Here is a 21,183-nt window from a genome sequence, read left to right as displayed (position 1 = left end):
TGAGAGACAAATCTATGAAAAATAACTTGTGGAGTTTTCTTTTCGTCCCTTTTCAAACTCTCTAAACATGAAAAGGACCAATTTATCTTTTTCGTTAAACTCGTTAAAACATCAAATAGCGACAAACTTGTCCATCTAGACAAGACCGAGTTTCACCTTTGCTAGACTCGTTAAAACATCACATAGCGATGGATTCACCCGAAGGGTGGAATTATACAAAAATCATATGTTATCCTCCTCAAGCTTGATTAAAAATAAAGAGGTACTGGTCAAAAATCACTGGGGAAATGGGAAAAAGGGGTAAACCACTTTATGGTCGCAGGTCGCTCTTGAACATGACACTTTCACTTCATCACCATGACTACTTGAGTTGGGTTATCAGTTTGATGGTTATCATACCGTTGGTCTATCATACCATCCATCACTTTATTTTGGATCAATGCTACCAATTCATTTCAGTGTCGCCGACATGTTCAAGAGAAGTCATCCAGTCAAAATTCATCCTTTGCAATACCATAAACCTTCATTTTCATGACTGCCATTCCTAAACCTTATGTCATCAGTCAAATTATGTCTCCAAAATCATTACACTTGTTTCGTGTCGTTGATGTGGGATACATCAAGGCCCTCCTGCGATGAGTCGCTTCTTGTCGACATCAGCTCATTATCCAAGAAGTTAACTTAGAAACACCCTTCCAGTACCTTGAGGCTTGCATACATCAATGGTAGGTTTCTCGCTTCCGGCGATAGGTTGACATAAATGGCCTTCGACCAAAATACTTTGTATGGTGTTCGACATCAAAACATCTATTCACGCCATGCAAAATGTACTACAATACCTTGAGGATCATTATCATTATCGGTGATTTCTCTCGTGTTTGTTAATGGCTAACATCATTAGCTGGTAATCTGATGGTGTCTTCCCATGTTCAACTTCAGATCACATATTCACATGGTTAGACTCGTACTTGAGTGAACGATTGAATGAGATAAAAGACCTTGGATCTAGTTTCATTCATTGCAATTTCAGGAGTACTAGATCATATGTACAATGGCTTTACATTGATAGTCATTCTGATCATGGGTCTATATCTGTAGACGATTTTCTATGTACATGTAATGAAAGTTTATATGTTGAGCATGGGTATGTCTTCCCTCAAAAATTCATGTAAAAATCAAAATATCATGATATATGTATTGTAATTGATGCAGGTCACCTCCCACTTCGAAACCTCCTCATCACATCGTAAAGCATTTCATTTGACATTTGCATTTTTTGACTTCATGATTTAGGGGGAAGCTGTTACAGATCCATTTGGGCACATCACTCCCATCATCCAAATCAGTGTTTTAGAGCTCATCAAACCCTAATTTCAGTTGCTACATGCCCTAAACAAGTCACCCTTTTGAATGTCTCATTCCTAGACAGTTTCATGGCTTGAAGACATCCTGAAATGACTCCTTGAAGGACCAGTGCAGGTAGGCCCATGTAAGGGTGCTCTGCAGAGCACTTGGGCCCATGCAAGGGTGCTCTGCAAAGCACTTAGGCCCACTTTGACCTGCGCTGAGTGAGATTGAGCGAAATTTGCATACGGTTCTGGGAATATTCCTTGGTTCTAGATCATTCTAGAAGGAGCCCACCTCTTATCCCCTCCTACGAGCTCTAAATTGGACAGGCTAAGGATCCATTAACCTCCTATCTTCTCATCCCTTCCTCCATGGAAACTAACTCTAAGTTTGGAAGGCCATTCAATACCCTCATTGATGACAAAACCTCCTCCATCTTCCTATAAATTGAGCACTCATCTAAGTGTTCAAGGGATATACTTTGATGAATTGTAAGGAGATAATGTTAGTTTGAGAATTGAGACTATTGTAAGTGTCGTTATGCTGCCGGAATGTCACGCTTATGATGTAATGTGGATGGAACCAAAGTTGGAGGAGTGACTTCGAATCAGAATTAATGGTTGTAATTCATTCTTATATTCAATAAAGTATTTGAACCTTTTTCCCATATGCTTATCTTGTTATATGATTCTTATATGTGTGAATGTATCTGATTCCATTTACTTGTATTCAATAGATCTTTTTCTCTGATCGGTTCTTTGTCTTCTGTTGATATTTACAAGTGCTTCTCAACCATGTTGAGTACGGGAAGGAGCAACAGGATCGATACAAATGAAACAAGAGGAAAATGGAACTACAAGTAGGTCTTCTCATCTTATTTGTCTTATCTATTGCTTATAGGAAAAGGGTAAAGTGTTTTAAACTGTTGTTCTAGATATGGCTACTTATCTAGGGAATTAATATTTATCCGTAGATACAAAATTCTCCAAAACACTAGTCTCTCTTATTTTCGGACCTTCATCACATCAAGACTTGGTTCCTTCGAAAAGGACTAACAAACATTGACCAAATATCATATTGGAATCAGTAAGACAATCCATGGAAAGGTTAGAAAAGAATGACTATTCCCCTAGATTTGAACCCTAAATTGAACCTTATTCTTCAATATCTCAAGGGAGAAGCTCCTACTCACTACAGGCAACTTGATGGTTTCAAGTGGAACCTTACTAGAAAGGATTACACAGTTAAAATTGGATACAAAAAACTTCAGGGAGATCAGGACCAACAACCTATTTTCCCTCTATGGAAAATTGTTTGGACAAATGAAAGCTTACCTAAAATCAAGCTTTTTATATGTACATTTCTCAAAGGAAAATTTCTCACAATAGGCAATTTGAAAAAGAGAGGTATTCAAGGTCCCTCAATCTATCCATTATGTTTGAAAAATGAGGAAATTATTCAACATCTTTTCTTAACATGTGAATTTTCAAAATGTTGCTGGAAAACTTTAGTGAACCGTCTCCATATTCAGGTAAATGTTGATCTCAACATTTCGGAGTTATTTGTTAAATGGAAATCCATCTATCCCATTTCCCTCAGAAACAAGACTCTGATTAAACACTTATGGTCTAGTCTTCCATGATTCCTATGTTGGCAACTTTGGCTCACCATAAATAAGTATGTATTCGAAAACAAAAAACCAAACATAAGGAAAATTATGGGCAAGATATGGAGTCTATCCACAAAGGCCATTCTCATTAAATGGAACTGTAAAATCAACATTCAACTTATGCAACCTCATGAATAATTATGGTTCAGCTTTGTATTGGATAGACTCTCCTCCAATACTCATTCTCCAGAGAGAAATCAAATTACTACAATCAATTGGAAGGTCAAATTAAAAGCGAAAGAATTCAGTGCCTGACTTAAAGAACATAATTAACCATGCCTGTTATCCAAAATTAACCTTGGCCATGCTAGAGAAGGGGAATTAATTATGGGTCACAAGAGCGAGGAATCAATTACTTATGAATGGGGTCTGGGAAGCGAAACAAATAACAGGGCTAAGGCCTATGCATTTCTTCTGGGATCTCAACTCTTTCATGAATGCAACCTCAGAAACTAAATAGTAATTGGGGATTTCGCTATCCTCATTCAACATATGGTAAAGACTTCCAGACCTTCCAACGCTGATCTTAAGCAAATCGTCATTCGTATCCAACATCAAATGAGAAATTTGGGTAATGTATCATATTTTCATGTCTTTAGAGAAAATAATAGTAAAGTTGATATATTAGCTAACAATGCATGTTACATATCTCAAGGTGAAGTCAGGGTCAACAATGAAGTCAGTAGCAAGAATATCCCATAAAATCTCATTTGTATCAAGACTCATCATGAATTTAGTCTTTTCCAATCCAAATCTATCCTTTCAATCTATCAGAAGAATCCATGTTCTTTATCCACTAAGCATCTACATAGGACAACGTGGACTCCATCATGCACATCATCATATCACTGTGTCTCCTCTTTGTATGATTTATGTACTTTTAGCATCCTTTCTGGTGATCATTTCCAAAGTTCACGAGTTGGTGACTCGATCCTCTTATCCTTAGAATTACGTTTATAATTCGATCATCTCCTCCTTTCACAATGTTTTCTCTTCTCTATTGCCCATCGTCTCTTATGCTTCTTTTTTATATACCTAGGGGGGATAATATGGGGTACAAACGGAGGTACCCAAGGGAATAATGTAATAATGGGATGGGCCATAGTTATAAATAAGGTGGTTAACCCGTATCATGTAAGGGACCACAAGTAGTTAGTAATAATGTAATGGGCCCATGGTATTAGATATATGGTATTGAGGGAACCATGGTAATGACCCATGGTATTGTATGTATGAGGCCTATATAGAGGCTAGAGACTCCCCATTGAGAGATGTCAGGGAATATTGTATGAACAGGCATATGGCTTGTGGAGTGTTCTCTTTCCTTAAGGAGTGAATGTATGGTGTTGCTCTACCTTAAGGGTTTGATCAATAAAAAGAAGCATTTCTATCTATTTATATCTTGTTATTCTTGGGTTTATTTATTTTATATTATATTTTCATATCAGATCTATAACATTCTTTCAATGCCTTGTCTCCCATTCTCCCCTTTCACATCATTCATTTTCTCTCCTTCCCTCATCTTCGTACCTCTGATTCTCCATGGCAACGTGCCTTGATTGCCCTCATTGTAAAACTCTTAGAAATTAATTGGACCAAGTTAAAAAGATGCAAGATAAATGAAATGGTATATGCTCCTCATAAATTGTACTTTTATACTATCAACCAACTACAATAAAAAAAATTAGCTCAACAAGATCAACAATCGATGCTGACACATTGATCGGGCATGATCCTTATTGCACGAAATGGTTGAGAAGAAGATTACAGACACATCCAACCCTAATAACCATAGCAATACACTCAATTAGAAGGAAGAGACATCTATCAACCAAGAACATAGAGGATAGTTTCCTCATCTCAATAGGAATCAATGAGTGTTTTCTATAGATAAATCAGTTTTCTCAATTTTGTTGGTTCTGCCTATCAATAAATATCTAATGAAATGTAAATGAATCTATCTTCTGCAACAATTTATTAGAGTTTATGCAGACAGTGTAATAAGATATATAGGATATAACTTAGCTTATGTATCAATAGGAACTATAAGTCTTGAGGATTTAGCTTTGGACTCCTCCTCTTAAGAGGAAGAAGTATTGTATCAAGGCTTTCAGCCATCATTTTTTGAATGAATATAAGATATTAATCGACCTTGTTAAAAAAAACATTTTAACCAAAATAATATTTATAACAAAATCACATCCTTTGATATCACCCTAGAAACTACCTCTAATATGCATTTTCATAATATTTAATTTTAATTCCCTATATTGTACATAAAATTCAACCCTACTCTGATTACAATCTAAATTTTAATATTTTATTATAAAAAAAACATACACATATTTGGAAAAATTTAGTATTTAATTTAGAGTTTATTAAGTGTTAAAAGGAATAAATTTTTTTAAAATATATTTCTCTTAAGTTTTGTATTTGAAAAGAGATTTTCCTATTAAAAAAATTAATTCTGTTCAAATTCAAAATTAAAATAAATTTATATTAATTTTAATTAATTAATAATTTTAATTCTAATAATAAAATGGCATAAAGATGTTTAATTAATTAATAAATTAATAATTTTGTAAGAATAAGATAACTTGAATATAAATAGAAGCATTTAAGTAATTAATAAATAGATAATTCTGACTATAAGCACCAAATAATATTGGTTTGTGAACTTTTTAAGGGAATTATATACTTACTTGAGAAGTATATATAAAAAAATAAAAAGTAGGAAAATTATATAAAAAAATAAAAAGTAGGAAAAGTTTATAATAGATATATTGATTTATTTTTTATTATGAAACATGAAAATATTATAATATATGGAAAAGTTTTTAATATGTATTGATTTAGCTTTTATTAAGAAGCACGAAAGGTTTATTTATACAACGAGATTTTATGAGGGTTTTTTTTTTACTAAGTTTTATTTATGTTATTTAACTACTAAAATTATTGAGTTTAAAATAGCCAAATCAAATATTGTTAATTATTATTTAAAAGACTTTGGACCAGATTATTAAAATAATCAAAGAAACAATTGAACCAATTTCTAAGTATAGTTACCACTACTCCTTCACTTTCTTTTTCCTTAAAGGGAAAAGAGGGCAGAATCCTTGGGGGGTTTGGAAAGAGGAGGACTGTGATGTATCCTTCCTTGAGTTGTCGAACATAAACAGTGGGAAAGAAAGTTGAGGTAACAAGCTGTGGGGTACGGGACTTGAGGTTGGACAGAGTCCTGATTCCCAAGGTACCCAGTTGTTCCTTATTGGCAGAAGTGGAAGGATTCGGAGGCGGAACTTGGACGTAATTGCCAGTTGTGAGGCTAGGTGGTGAGACCTTCCGATTATTTAACATATATGTAACGAAATACAAATAAGTGATACTATCATGGTAATTATTATCAGTAGAATAGTTGAATGTTCATTGTGAATGACACAATATAGTTGTAATGAATGACTTGTTTATTGTAAGTAGATAGTTTGGAAATGATTTAGTATAAATTATGATCATTACTAATTTATGGGTAGAATAGTAAAGCAAGTAGATAATGCATGTTTCCTAATAGATACTGATACACATCTAGAGGATGGTACAACTGTCAGTTAACAATCAATGCTTAACTAATGAACAAAATAACATTATAGATGAATGTCAACTTAATATGGAAATCCATAAGTATATGAACCGTAAAACCGATGCCTATCAGTCTTCTGCTAAAAATAAATAATTAAATGATATAAAGTGTAAACATATCATGCATCAACATATAGCTCTAAATGTCAGACCTCTGTCATACACAGGAATTTCCTTAACTGAAGAAAGAAATTAACTCAGCAAACCATTCAATATGTTTTCGATGGAATATATGATTTCTTTACGGTTCTTCATATACCTAGGATTTGTAGCCATGGACGAGTTCATAAAGAACCCAACCATAGGCATGTACCCCGGTTGCTTAAGCTAAACCATGAACTCTAGTTATACTAAACATAAATGTATGCAGAAAGCATTTTTAAACAAAGAAAAAGAATGTCATAATCAGTATAACCATTGAGAAAAAAATCATGCACCGCATATACCCTTGGTAATTAACCAAAACCCCAAAGCTCAACAACTAATCGTATATAAATGAGGGTTTGCATAAACAAACGCCACAAATTTCATGAATAATTTTGACATAAATATATTCCGTCGAATTCAGTTCAAGAGAAGAACATTTCTCAAAAAAATTACAATAAAGTTTTGTCATGGGTTCAACGCAGAAGAGCAGTGAACTAAGTTAATATTGTATGGCTAGTATGAGCAAAAATAAACCCAAAATTTTAATTAACATAGAAATTCCTAGTCTAGAACGCATTCGGGCCGAAGCCGCAACATCAGACCCCTGTCCAGTAGTTAAATTAAGATCAGAGGGACCCTTCTCGATCTCTTCCAAACAATCAAAAAAGGAAGGAATTAATTACATAAAGAACCGACATTACAGTCTGCAAGTCCTATTGACCTCGCTACAAAATACTACAGCTACATTGTAATTAACACTCTAATTCATAGAATTGCACAGGAGTAAGTTCCCTAGACCGCATCAGCCAACCATTAAGGGCCATGAGAGTAAGCTCCAAACTGTACCAGTTGTTGAGTTGTGGGTAAGCTTCGTCAACAAGCCATCATATTTAACAACAAGCCCCTTTCAGTTTAAAATGCATCATACTTGCAACCACCATAGGCAAATATTATGACCTGGATAATGAACTTACTTCAGGATGGTATTAAATGCAAAACAGAGGGATAAACCCTTGATTTTTGCAAATTGTGCACAAGGGCCTCACATCTGCACGAAATAGAACTCTGGGATTAGAGATGCCTAGATTAGAAGAAAGCTTTGTAAAAACTAAATGAATTGACAATCTACATAATCAGTACCTGGTTCATGCCGAGGAAAACAACCACCGCATAGTCCAGAATTTGAAGAGTCGAGCACCCCACCTGACTAGCATGGAAATGTGTTAACTCCTTGCATCAAGATAGCCCTCGGCTCAAACTGAGAACAGTTCAAGACATACACCATTTCTGTAGATAATGAAGACTCAGAGTTACCTCTCTACGGCTTTCCAAAAGGCATGGAGGTCAGACTATGAAAACTACAGCGAAACCAAGAGCAAACGAGAAGCAGAGTGGCAAGACTCTCCAACACGAAATGCAAATGAGTAAGAACACCGACGAGAAGCCGAAGTGTTGGGTAGTTGGATGATCCCAAAGCAAGTATCACTGTTGGATGGTGCGATCCAGATTGATGGATAGGATGCCTAACACTTGTCTCAGCCAGAGCGAAAAGTGGGATTACTGCCAGTCGCATTAAAATCTGAGAACAAGTGATATGAAGTCGCGTACAGGCAACCATAAATTCCAGGGCAAGGTGTAACCCAGTTACCTCGTGAAGGATCGCACAGACCTCGTGGGTTGGTAAAAACCACTGTAGTTTTAGTACCCCAAAAACCATCAGTCAGACATGCCTCAAATTTGTATCATCATGACAGATAAATACTTAACCAAAGATTCGCATTTACCAACAAGGTTTGATTTGAGGGTATTGCATTAATGTATATAGATATGTATCTGTGTTAGATTTGAATTTGTTTTTATACGTTGTTTTTACTATATTATATGTTTGTGTGTATTACAAATGGTATCAGAGCCTAGGCTCGCATACTGAGACCTCTGGGTTGTTCTAAGGGTCAATTAATTCGTGATGTTCCTATATATATATGAAGCAAATAAACTGAGTTTTGGCTAATTGTGAACACAGAAGGTGAATTAGCATCAGGGATACAATGCATAGGAGCCCCATATCATCGAGGCAATTAGGAGAAGACTTGAGACAGGCTAACGCTGCCTTACTCGAGACAATATAGCAACTTCGAGCAATAATGATGAATCTTAGAACAGAAAACGAGCAATTAAGACAGGAGCAGGAGAATATTCTTAAAAGTTTGTTAGATAAGCAAAATCATAGAGGAACAGATCCCAGTACAGAAAATAGGGAAAAGATCCCAACTGCTCATAATGAGGAAGATCATGCAAAATCCATAGAGGGTCACAAAGAAGAAGATGAAGGGCGTTCAGATAACTTTTCAACCAAAGAAAACCAAAAATAATAAAGATAGAATTACAAGGTGAGCTCAAAAAAATTAGACCCTCACTGTTCAAAGGAGAGTCAGAAGAAGTGGCGGAAGCTTGGCTGATAGACATGGGTAAATACTTCTAGATTTATGAATATACCAAAAAACTTAAAGCAAGGCTGGCAGTTTACCAATTACGAGGAAAAGCCACCCTTTGGTGGGAAGAAATTAAAATCATAAGGAAGATTGATGAAGAACAAGTAACATGGCAAGAATTCCAGAAACACTTTAAAGACAAATATTTAACAGAACATTATTATGACAAAAAAGCAAAAGAGTTCCATGAATTAAGACTGGGAACCTTAACCATGGATGAATATGTAGCACGCTTTACTTCCCTGTTGCGTTATGTCCCATATATGCAAGAAGAAAAAGCTAAGATCCAATGGTTTATTAGTAGTTTGCTCAAGTTCATGAAGGAGAAATTAGAATTCGACTATCCTAGAACCATGGATGATGTAGTCTGGAAGGATCGCGTCTGTTATCAGCTGATGAAGCAGAAAAATGAAGGATATAAAGGAGTCGCTGCCAAGAAAATGAGGAATTTTCCACCAAACAGACATCAGAAAAACATGCACGACAGAAACAATCAGCAAAGGACATTTGGAAAGTTTGCAAGAAACCCACCCAGAACTCAGACATTCACTGAGAATAGACAACCTAAAGGAATTAGCAGAACTATTACTGAACAGCCAGCAAAACCGCCACTACAATGTTGGGGATGCGGAGAAGCATATTATTACAGAAATTGCCTGCGAAAAGCTCGGACTGAGCAAATTTCTAACATGCAAGAAACCTCTATGATAGGGGATATCGCAAGGAGCATGCCTAGGATTAATGCGGCGTCGGACGATCATCAGGAGGAATATCAGCCCACTATGATCGAATGTGAAGGTATGATTGTTGGCCAATCTGTTTCTGTTTTATTTGACCAAGGACTAGCCTGAGTTATATTAGTCCTAAGGTGGTATAAATATGTCAACTGCAAAGCAGTAAATACAAACAATCATGGCTAGTTCAACTAGCTACTGGTACCAAAAGAAAGGTGTCAGCCAAAACATAAAACTACCCTATAATAGTTTCAGGACAGCCTATCCAGGTCAATCTGAATATTCTTCCCCTAGGCTCATATGATGTATTAATAGGGATGGACTGGTTAGAAGGTCGTTGGTCCTTGGTATATTGCAAAGAAAATTCCATAAGTTATCTTACCGAGTTAGGACAGTGGAAGGAAATTCAAGGAATTAAGAAGAATATCAAGTTGCGCCCTATTACAGCCAACCAACTCAGAAAGTGTATAAGAAAAGGGTGCCAAATTTATGTTGTTCAGGTAGGGTACAACAATGATAAAAATAAAATGACCTCTTTAGAGAATATTCCTATAATCCAAGATTTCTTAGACATATTTCCTGAATCTATTCCAGGATTGCCACCAAGGCGAGACATTGATTTTACAATTGAACTAATGCCCAGAGCAACCCTTGTTTCAAAAACCCCTTATCGTATGAGTGTTCCAGAATTGACTGAACTTAAAATGCAGCTGCAAGAGCTGTTAGATAAAGGATACATACACCCAAGTGTGTCTCCTTTGGGGAGCCCTAGTGCTATTTGTACACAAAAATGACGGAACCCTACGATTATGCATTGACTATCGTCAGCTTAATACGCTGACCATAAAGAACAAATACCCGCTACCTCGCATCGATGACTTATTTGACCAAGTACATGGAGCTAGCGTGTTCTCGAAAATCGACTTAAGGTCCCGATACCATCAAATCACAATAAAGGATGAAGACATTTGTAAAATTGCATTCTGAACTCATTACAGACATTACGAGTTCATGGTACTGCCTTTTGGCCTTACCAATGCACCATCCATGTTCATGAGCCTAATGCAAGTTATTTTCCAGCCCTTTATGGATAATTTTATATTGATTTTCATCGATGATATACTAATATACTCCAAAAATCAAGCGGAACACAAACAACGCTTGATAATGGTACTATAGAAATTTCCTACTGTAGATCAAAATAGTATGCAATAGACTAAAGCAAAATACAAGATCTACTTTTACAACAAAATTTGTGGAAGCTTAATCGAATAAAGCAAGATCAATAAGAACACATATAACTAAGAATGAGAAATCAATCACACATAACATAGAAGAATAACCTGGGGAAAGCCTCATCCTAAAACCCCAATCTTTGTATTATCATACAAGTGGAAAAATGTTTAGATTACAAAAAGAATCAGCTCACAAGCTATCCTGCTCTCTCTGCAATCAAACAAGGCTACTCATAGACAGTCAAAGGCTTCTCCAAACCTTCTTCTCTGCCCTCCAAGCCTCCTATTTCCTTGCGTAGTTTTTCCTGGGGTCCAGTGCTTCCACTCGTGTGAATTCCCACCTCACACTGTTCACTTGGCTTAGAAATAACTGCACAAACTTGAAGGAGATAATTCCTTCAGCATGGATGAGTTTCTTTTATAGGAAAAATCCATCCAACTGATAGTACACTGTCCCTCCTCTGATCTCAACTGGGTCATTGTCTGAACTGACATGCATGAGTTATTTATGAGAGAATATTCAGTTATCTGGAGAGCAACAGTTACATGCATGCAAGCATTAACTAACTAAACTCACAATTAATTCAACAAACTGTTTGAATTAATCTAACTGGACTTGACTCAGTTAACTGAGCCAACTAATTACAATTCAATATTACAACTCATCCTTATCTCTTTAACTGATGGATAAATTCCTCAATTAATGGAAAAACTGTTGCATGTCCCCACATAGACTTCATGTTTGGTTTTCTACAACTAATTAACTCAAGATGAATTAATTAATTATTTTACAAACAGCTGCTAAAATCAAATTTGAATTTTACTTCTCTATTTTAGTTCAGGGACAAACTAAAATAGGAATCTATCTCGAACTGCTATTTATAGCAATGTTATTTATAGCACTTCCATTTTTCATTCCTTGTTGCTATGTCCAACACTAGTAACCGAACTTCTATTTATAGTGGTGTTATTTTTAGCATTTCTTGTTGCCATTTTCAACACTCCCTCTCAACAAGAAAGACATTCAACTCGAACTCGATCCTGAACCTTTGGAATGTTCTACATGCAACACTTCTCCCAAGTGTTGTTGCTCCAGCGACTCTAGAAACAAAGAATCTCCCAACTGACCTCCCTGTTGGGTTAGAAACATCCTCTAATGTTGAAGCTTCCTCTGCCACTGACAAGTGCTCCCTCTGTGACCTCTGAGCTGCTGTAACACTCCATGCATCTCGAACCATTGCACATCTCTCTGTGTCATCCTGCACTGGTGAACCACTCCTGTGCCTCTCGCATTGTTGCAGCCTACTAGATTTGCACTGTCTTGGGATTCCTGCACTGTAGCTCTCTCTGATGCTCCACCTGCATTTGCCTCTACCCACTCAGCCAGTTCTGCTACTCCTTGTCGGGGCTCCAGTAGCAAGGTATAATCTAAGAGGCTGGGTACCTCAAAGATCCTACCCCTATTTCAGCCTTCATGGGACAATCACTTCACATCGCCCCACCTCACACCTGGAGGTATCATTGCATGTGATCCCTCTTCCCACTTGGCTTGAAATTTCCCCCTACTAAAGGTCTCTGCATAAGTGGATGCCTCCACTCAGTCTCTTCTCAGCTTCTCCAATTGTGGTTGCTCCACAACTTCCTGAAGATGCTTCTCCAATTGTGGCTCCTCCACAATTGTCTGAGACTTCTTCTGTGACTACATGTTGAAAGGTAATTTATTCTCCCTCTCAACCACTAAGTATCTGACCTTTGCCTTGCTCCTCAAGGCTTTGCATGCATCTTGTACCTCAAGTGTGTACAAGTTCTTGACTAGCACACCAATCTGTTTCATCTTTCCCGCCGTCACGAAATTTTCTAGAAAAAGAGTTGATTTTAAATCAGCGATATCTCCCTCATTCGAACTCCAATTCAGCGGATTTTTTTTTTGAATTTGGGTATTTTTCCGCAAGGAATCTAGATATGCTATTTGTTTATGAAAAACTTGCACAAAACTTTCAAATATTCTCTGCAAACTCGCCACCCAATTTATATATATATTTTTATTTTTTATTTTTATTTATTTATTTTTATTTTTATTTTTATTTTCGAATTCTCTTCTTCAAATATTGTTCACATATTTGATCACCTTTTCTCTGATACCATGTAGAAAATTCCCACTTTAGATCAATAGATTATGCAATAGAGAAAAGCAAAATACAAGATCTACTTCTACAACAAACTTTGTGGAAGTTTAATTGAATAGAGAAAGATCAATGAGAACACATATAACTAAGAATGAGAAATCAATCACACATAACATAGAAGAATAACCTGGAGAAAGCCTCAGCCTAAAACCATAATATTTGTATTATCATACAAGTGGAAAAATGTTCAGATTACAAAAAGAATCAGCTCACAAGCTATCTTGCTCTCTCTGCAATCAAACAATGCTACTCATAGACAGTCAAAGGCTTCTCCAAACCTTCTCCTATGCCCTCCAAGCCTCCTATTTCCTTGCACAATTTTTCCTAGGGTCCAGTGCTTCCACTTGTGTGAATTCCCACCTCACATTACTCACTTGGCTCAAAAATAACTGCACAAACCTAAAGGAGATAGTTCCTTCAGCATGGGTGAGTTTCCTTTATAGGAAAAATCCATCCAACTGATAGTACATTGTCCCTCCTCTGATCTCAACTGGGTCTTTGTCTGAACTGACATGCATGAGTTATCTATGAGAGAATATTCAGTTATCTGGAGAGAAAAAGTTACATGCATACAAGCATTAACTAAATGAACTCACAATTAACTCAACAAAATGTTTGAATTAATCTAACTGGACTTGACTCAATTAACTGAGCCAACTAATTACAACTCAATATTACAACTCATCCTTATCTCTTTAACTGATGGATAAAATTCTTCAATTAATGGAGAAAGTGTTGCATGTCCCCACATAGACTTCATGTTTGATTTTCTACAACTAATTAACTCAAGATGAATTAATTAATTATTTTACAAACAACTGCTAAGATCAAATTCAAATTTTACTTTTCTATTTTAGTTCAAGGACAAACTAAAATAGGAATCTATCTCGGACTACTATTTATAACACTTACATTTTTCATTCCTTGCTGCTGTATCCAACACTGATACCCGAACAACTATTTATAGCAGTGCTATTTTTAGCACTTCTATTTTTAGCATTTCTTGTTGCCATTTTCAATAGGTACTACAAATTTTGCGAGAAAACCAATTGTATGCAAAGTTTAGCAAATGCAATTTTTACAAAGATCAAATTCGGTACCTAGGCCATGTTATATCAACAGAAGGGATAACAGTGGATCCAGAGAAAATCAAAACTATCATGGAATGGATTGCAATGAAAAATGTGGCCGACATAAGATCCTTCTTAGGCTTGGCAAGGTATTACCCCCAATTTATAAACGAATTTTCGGACATTGCCTTCCCAATTACTTCACTTCAGAAAAAGGGATGAGCTTTCCATTGGATAGTGGATTACCAACAAAGCTTTGAGCAGCGAAAACAACTATTCACAACCGCTCTGGTGCTAAAGGTAGCGGATCCAGAAAAATCCTTTGTAGTATGTACCGATGCAAGTAAAGAAGGCATCGGTGGAGTACTAACTCAGGAAGGAAAAGTCATTGCTTATGAGTCACAAAAACAGAAGGATTATGAACAGTGTTACTCTAACTATGATTTGGAGTTGACCGCAGTAGTGCATGCACTAAAAATGTGGCAATATTACCTTCTGGGAAAGAAATTTTTGTTGTTAACTGACCATAGCAGTTTGAAAAATTTCTTTAATCAATCTAATTTAAATGCATGCCAGGCCAGATGGACCGCATTCCTGAGTGAATTTGATTTGGAATTAAAACACATCAAAGGAAAAGAAAACTGGGTACTTGATGCTTTAAGCATAAACTTACATTGCATCTATGAAGTACATTTCAGTAATGCACAATCTAACCTACCAAGGATTATCCAAGAAGCTTCCATCAAGGATCCAGAATATGCATTCTTATGGCAATGAGATTCAGAAGCCCAAGAAAGAGGGAAGCAATGTGAGTATGCAATCAATTCTAATAAAATGTTAACATTTAGAAATCGAATCTACATTCCCAACTAGATTTCTCTGAAGCATATGTTACTAGATGAGTTTCATAGGAAACCTTACGCTACCCATCCATGATACCAAAAATTGTATTCTGCAATTAAGAAAAGTTATTTTTGGCCCGGTCTACGAAAATATGTGATTAAATATTTATCTAACTGCTTAGAGTGCCAATTGGTGAAAGCAGAACATCAGCATCCTACGGGTCTGTTGCAACCACTACCCATTCCAGAATGGAAATGGGAGACCATAACTCTAGATTTTATTACGGGGTTACCTCGTACTAGAAAGCAACACGACTCAATCATGGTGGTCGTAGACAAGCTGAGCAAGACTGCTCATTTCATCCCTGTAAAATCCACCTACAAAACGGTAGAGATTGCAGACATATTTATGAGAGAAATCTTCCGTCTACACGGGATACCCCGAGTGGTGATCTCTGATAGGGATGTAAAATTTACATCCGCTTTTTGGAAAACTCTCTTTGCAGGACTGGGGACCCAAATCCATTTTAGTACTGCTTATCATCCGCAGACAGATGGTCAGACAGAGTGAGTAAATCAAGTTCTGGAGGATATGTTGCGCATGTTTGTAATGCAACAACCACATAAATGGGAGGATTACCTCCACTTGGTAGAATTCGCTTACAATAACGAGCATCACAAATATTTGGATATGAGTCCCTTCGAAGTACTTTACAGGAGAAAGTGTCAGGTACCCACAGATTGGAATAGTCTGGAAAATAAATTAGCATTGGGTCCCGACATGCTAGCAAAAATGGAGGCTACCGTTAAGAAAGTTCGCCAGAACTTAAAGGCGACACAAGATAGGCAAAAAGTGTATGCAGATAGGAAGAGAACTCATAAAGAATTCCAGCTGGGTGATCACGTGTATCTAAAGGTGAAACCTCAGAAGAGCACCTTGCAGTGGAAAGGTTGTGAAAAATTGGCACCACGGTACTGTCGGCCTTTCCAAATTTACGGATTGAGCCTGTGGCATATAAACTAGCACTACCAGGCCACATTGAGTACACAATGTCTTTCATGTGTCCTTGTTAAAAAAGTATATTTATGACCCTCGAGATATTATTAACTAGGTGAGTATTCAGGTAATGATAAATAGGAAGCAATATGATAAAAAGATTAGTGTTTTGAAATGTTTTGACAATATAATATCAATGCGCAGGTAGAACCAGAGGGAGAATTTCTGGCAGAGCCTCTTCGTATCCTTGATCAGAGAGAAACCACCTTGCGGAGATGAGCCATCATCCAAGTCAAAGTGCAGTGGAAGCACTTTGGCCTGGATGAGGCTACCTGGGAAGAAGAGGAGGCCATGCGAAAAGCTTATCCTGCACCGTTTGCAGAGAGAAAGAACACCATGGACGACGTTCCTCTCAAGGGGAGGGAGCTATAACATATAGCGAGACTTCATGAGTTGTTTTTTACCAAGTTTAATTTCATTTATGTTATTTAACTATTAAAACTATTGGGCTTAAAACAGAGAAATCAAATACTGTTAATTATTATTTAAAAGACTTTGGACCAGATTATTAAAAGAATCAATGAAATATAAGTATGGGGGATTTACGCAGTGCATTATATTAGATATCATTTTTGGGATTCAACTGCGTTAAGTAAGTCATTCAAACGTATGACCATTTCCATGAGAGGTAGTCGTAACTGACTAATTTCTCATGATTTTTGAATAGTTCACTTAGCACTCATTGCATCGGGTGATGCTCACAGGGGTGAAGAAGTGGGATTGAAACTAGTGAAATGTGGAGAATGAATCACATAGCATCAATCATCACTTCCGGGGCTTGCACCCGGTAACCAGGACTTCCCAGGAGGTCACCCATCCCAGAACTCCTCTGGCTCAAGCGCGCTTAACTGTGGAGTTTTCCCCACAATCAAGCCCACTTAGCTTGCTACCCCATTTGCAAAACCTTAGCAAGTATTGTGCCTCATGAACCATTCAAGTAGAGATCCCTTGACTCTTTTTGAATTTAAGTATGGGGGATTTACGCAGTGCATTATATTAGATATCATTTTTGGGATTCAACTGCGTTAAGTAAGTCATTCAAACGTATGACCATTTCCATGAGAGGTAGTCGTAACTGACTAATTTCTCATGATTTTTGAATAGTTCACTTAGCACTCATTGCATCGGGTGATGCTCACAGGGGTGAAGAAGTGGGATTGAAACTAGTGAAATGTGGAGAACGAATCACATAGCATCAATCATCACTTCCGAGGCTTGCACCCGGTAACCAGGACTTCCCAGGAGGTCACCCATCCCAGAACTCCTCTGGCTCAAGCGCGCTTAACTGTGGAGTTTTCCTCACAATCAAGCCCACTTAGCTTGCTACCCCATTTGCAAAACCTTAGCAAGTATTGTGCCTCATGAACCATTCAAGTAGAGATCCCTTGACTCTTTTTGAATTTAAGTATGGGGGATTTACGCAGTGCATTATATTAGATATCATTTTTGGGATTCAACTGCGTTAAGTAAGTCATTCAAACGTATGACCATTTCCATGAGAGGTAGTCGTAACTGACTAATTTCTCATGATTTTTGAATAGTTCACTTAGCACTCATTGCATCGGGTGATGCTCACAGGGGTGAAGAAGTGGGATTGAAACTAGTGAAATGTGGAGAACGAATCACATAGCATCAATCATCACTTCCGGGGCTTGCACCCGGTAACCAGGACTTCCCAGGAGGTCACCCATCCCAGAACTCCTCTGGCTCAAGCGCGCTTAACTGTGGAGTTTTCCCCACAATCAAGCCCACTTAGCTTGCTACCCCATTTGCAAAACCTTAGCAAGTATTGTGCCTCATGAACCATTCAAGTAGAGATCCCTTGACTCTTTTTGAATTTAAGTATGGGGGATTTACGCAATGCATTATATTAGATATCATTTTTGGGATTCAACTGCGTTAAGTAAGTCATTCAAACGTATGACCATTTCCATGAGAGGTAGTCGTAACTGACTAATTTCTCATGATTTTTGAATAGTTCACTTAGCACTCATTGCATCGGGTGATGCTCACAGGGGTGAAGAAGTGGGATTGAAACTAGTGAAATGTGGAGAACGAATCACATAGCATCAATCATCACTTCCGGGGCTTGCACCCGGTAACCAGGACTTCCCAGGAGGTCACCCATCCCAGAACTCCTCTGGCTCAAGCGCGCTTAACTGTGGAGTTTTCCCCACAATCAAGCCCACTTAGCTTGCTACCCCATTTGCAAAACCTTAGCAAGTATTGTGCCTCATGAAATAGTTGAACCAACTTCTGAGTATAGTTACAACTGCTCCTTCACATTTTTTTTCCTTAAAGGGAAAAGAGGGCAGAACCCTGGGGGGCTTTGGAAAGAGGAGGATTGTGTTGTATTCTTCCTTGAGCTGGCGAACATAACCAGTGGGAAAGAAAGTTGAGGTAACAAGTTGTGGGGTACGGGACTTGAGGCTGGACAGAGTCCTGATGCCCAAGGTACCCAACTGTTCCTTATTGGAAGAAGTGGAAGGGCTCGAAGGGGGAACTTGGACGTAATTGCCAGTTCTGAGGCTGGGTGGTGAGACCTTCTGATTATTTAACATATACGTAATGAAATATAGATAAGTGATACTATCATGGTAATTATTATCAGTAGAATAGTTGAATGTTTACTGTGAATTGACACAATATAGTTATAGTGAATGACCTGTTTACTGTAAGTAGATAGTTTGGAAATGATTTAGTATAAATTATGATCATTACTAATTTCTGGGTAGAATAGTAAAGCAAGTAGATAATCCATGTCTCCTAATAAACATTGATACACATCTAGAGGACGGTACAACTGTCAGTTAACAATCAATGCTTAACTAATGAGAAAAATAGCATTATAGATGAATGTCAACTTAATCTGGAAATCCATAAGTATATGAACCGTAAAACCGATGCCTATCAGTCTTCTACTAAAAATAAATAATTAAATGATATAAAGTGTAAACATATCATGCAACAACATATAGGTCTAAATATCAGACCTCTGTCATACACAGGAATTTCCTTAACTGAAGAAAGAAATTAACTCAACAAACCATTCCATATGTTTCCGGTGGAATATATGATTTCTTTACAGATTCTTCATATACCTAGGGTTTGTAGCCGCGGACGAGTTTGTAAAGAACCCATCCATAGCCATGTACCCCAGTTGCTTAAACTAAACCATGAACTCTAGTTAAACTAAACATAAATATATGTAGAAAGCATTTTTAAACAAAGTGAAAAAGAATGTCATAACCGGTATAACAACTGAGAAAAAATCATGCACTTCATATACCCTCGGCACTCAACCAAAACCCCAAAGTTAAGCAACTAATCATATAGAAATGATGGTTGACATAAAAAAACGCCACAAAGTTCATGAATAATTCTGACATAAATATATTCTGTTGAATTCAGTTCAAGCGAAGAACATTTCTCAAAAAAATTACAATCAAGTTATGTCATGGGTTCAACGCAGAAGAGCAGTGAACTAAATTAATACTATATGGCTAGTATGAGCAAAAATAAACCCAAAATTTTAATTAACATAGAAATTCCTAGTCTAGAACGCATTCGGAACAAAGCCGCAACATCAAACCCCTATCCAGTGGTTAAATTCAGATCAGAGGACACTTCTCGGTCTCTTCCAAACAGTAAAAAAAGGAAGGAATTAATTATATAAGGAACCGACATTACAATCTTCGAGTCCTATCGACCTCACTACAAAATACTACAACTACATTGTAATTAACACTCTAAGTCATAGAATTGGACATGAGTAAGTTGCCTAGACTGCATTGGCCAACCATTAAGGGCCATGAGAGTAAGCTCCAACCTGTACCAATTGCAGAGTTGTGGGTAAGCTTCGTCGACAAGCCATCATATTTAATGGCAAGCCCCTTTCAGTTTAAAATGCGTCATAGCTGCAACCACCATAGGCAAATATTATGACCTGGATAATGAACTGACTTCAGGACAGTATTAACACCAAATAGAGGAATAAACCCTTACCTAAGTTTTGCAAGTTGTGCACAGGGGTCTCACATTTGCACAAAATAGAATTCTGGGGTTAGAGATGCATAGAGTAGAAGAAGGCTTTGTAAAAACCAAATGAATCGACAGTCTAAATAATCAATGCATGGTTCATGTCGAGGAAAACAATCGCCGCATAGTCTAGAATTTGAAGAGCCGAGCGCCCCACTTGACCAGCATGGAAATGTGTTAACTCCTTGCATTGAGATAGCCCTCGGCTCAAACTGAGAACGGTTCAAGACATACACCATTTTTGCAGATAATGAAGACTCAGAGTTACCTCTCTGCGGCTTGCCACAAGGCATGGAGGCCAGACTATGAAAACTGCAGCGAAACCAGGAGCAGACAAGAAGCAGAGCGGCAAGACTCTCCACCACGAAACGCAAATGAGAAAGAACGTCGGCGGGAAGCCCGAGTGTTGGGTAGATGGATGATCCCAAAGCAAGTATCATCGTTGGATGGTGCGATCCAGATTGACAAACAGGATGCCTAACACTTGTCTTAGCTAGAGCGAAAAGTGGGATTACTGCCAGTCACATTAAAATCCGAGAACAAGTGATATGAAGTTGTGTACAGGTAGCCATAAATTCCAGGGCAAGGTGTAACCTAGTTACCTCGTGAAGGATCGCATGGACCTCGTGGGTTGGTAAAAACCACTGTAGTTTTAGTACCCCAAAAACCGTCAATCAGACATGCCTCGAATTTTTATCATCGTGACAGATAAATACTTAACCAGAGATTC

Source organism: Pinus tabuliformis, chromosome J, assembly GCF_031772625.1.
Source record: "Pinus tabuliformis cultivar Carrire ecotype Pingquan chromosome J, CPIR1, whole genome shotgun sequence".
Taxonomy (NCBI): Eukaryota; Viridiplantae; Streptophyta; class Pinopsida; order Pinales; family Pinaceae; genus Pinus; species Pinus tabuliformis.
This window is presented reverse-complemented; position numbering follows the sequence as displayed.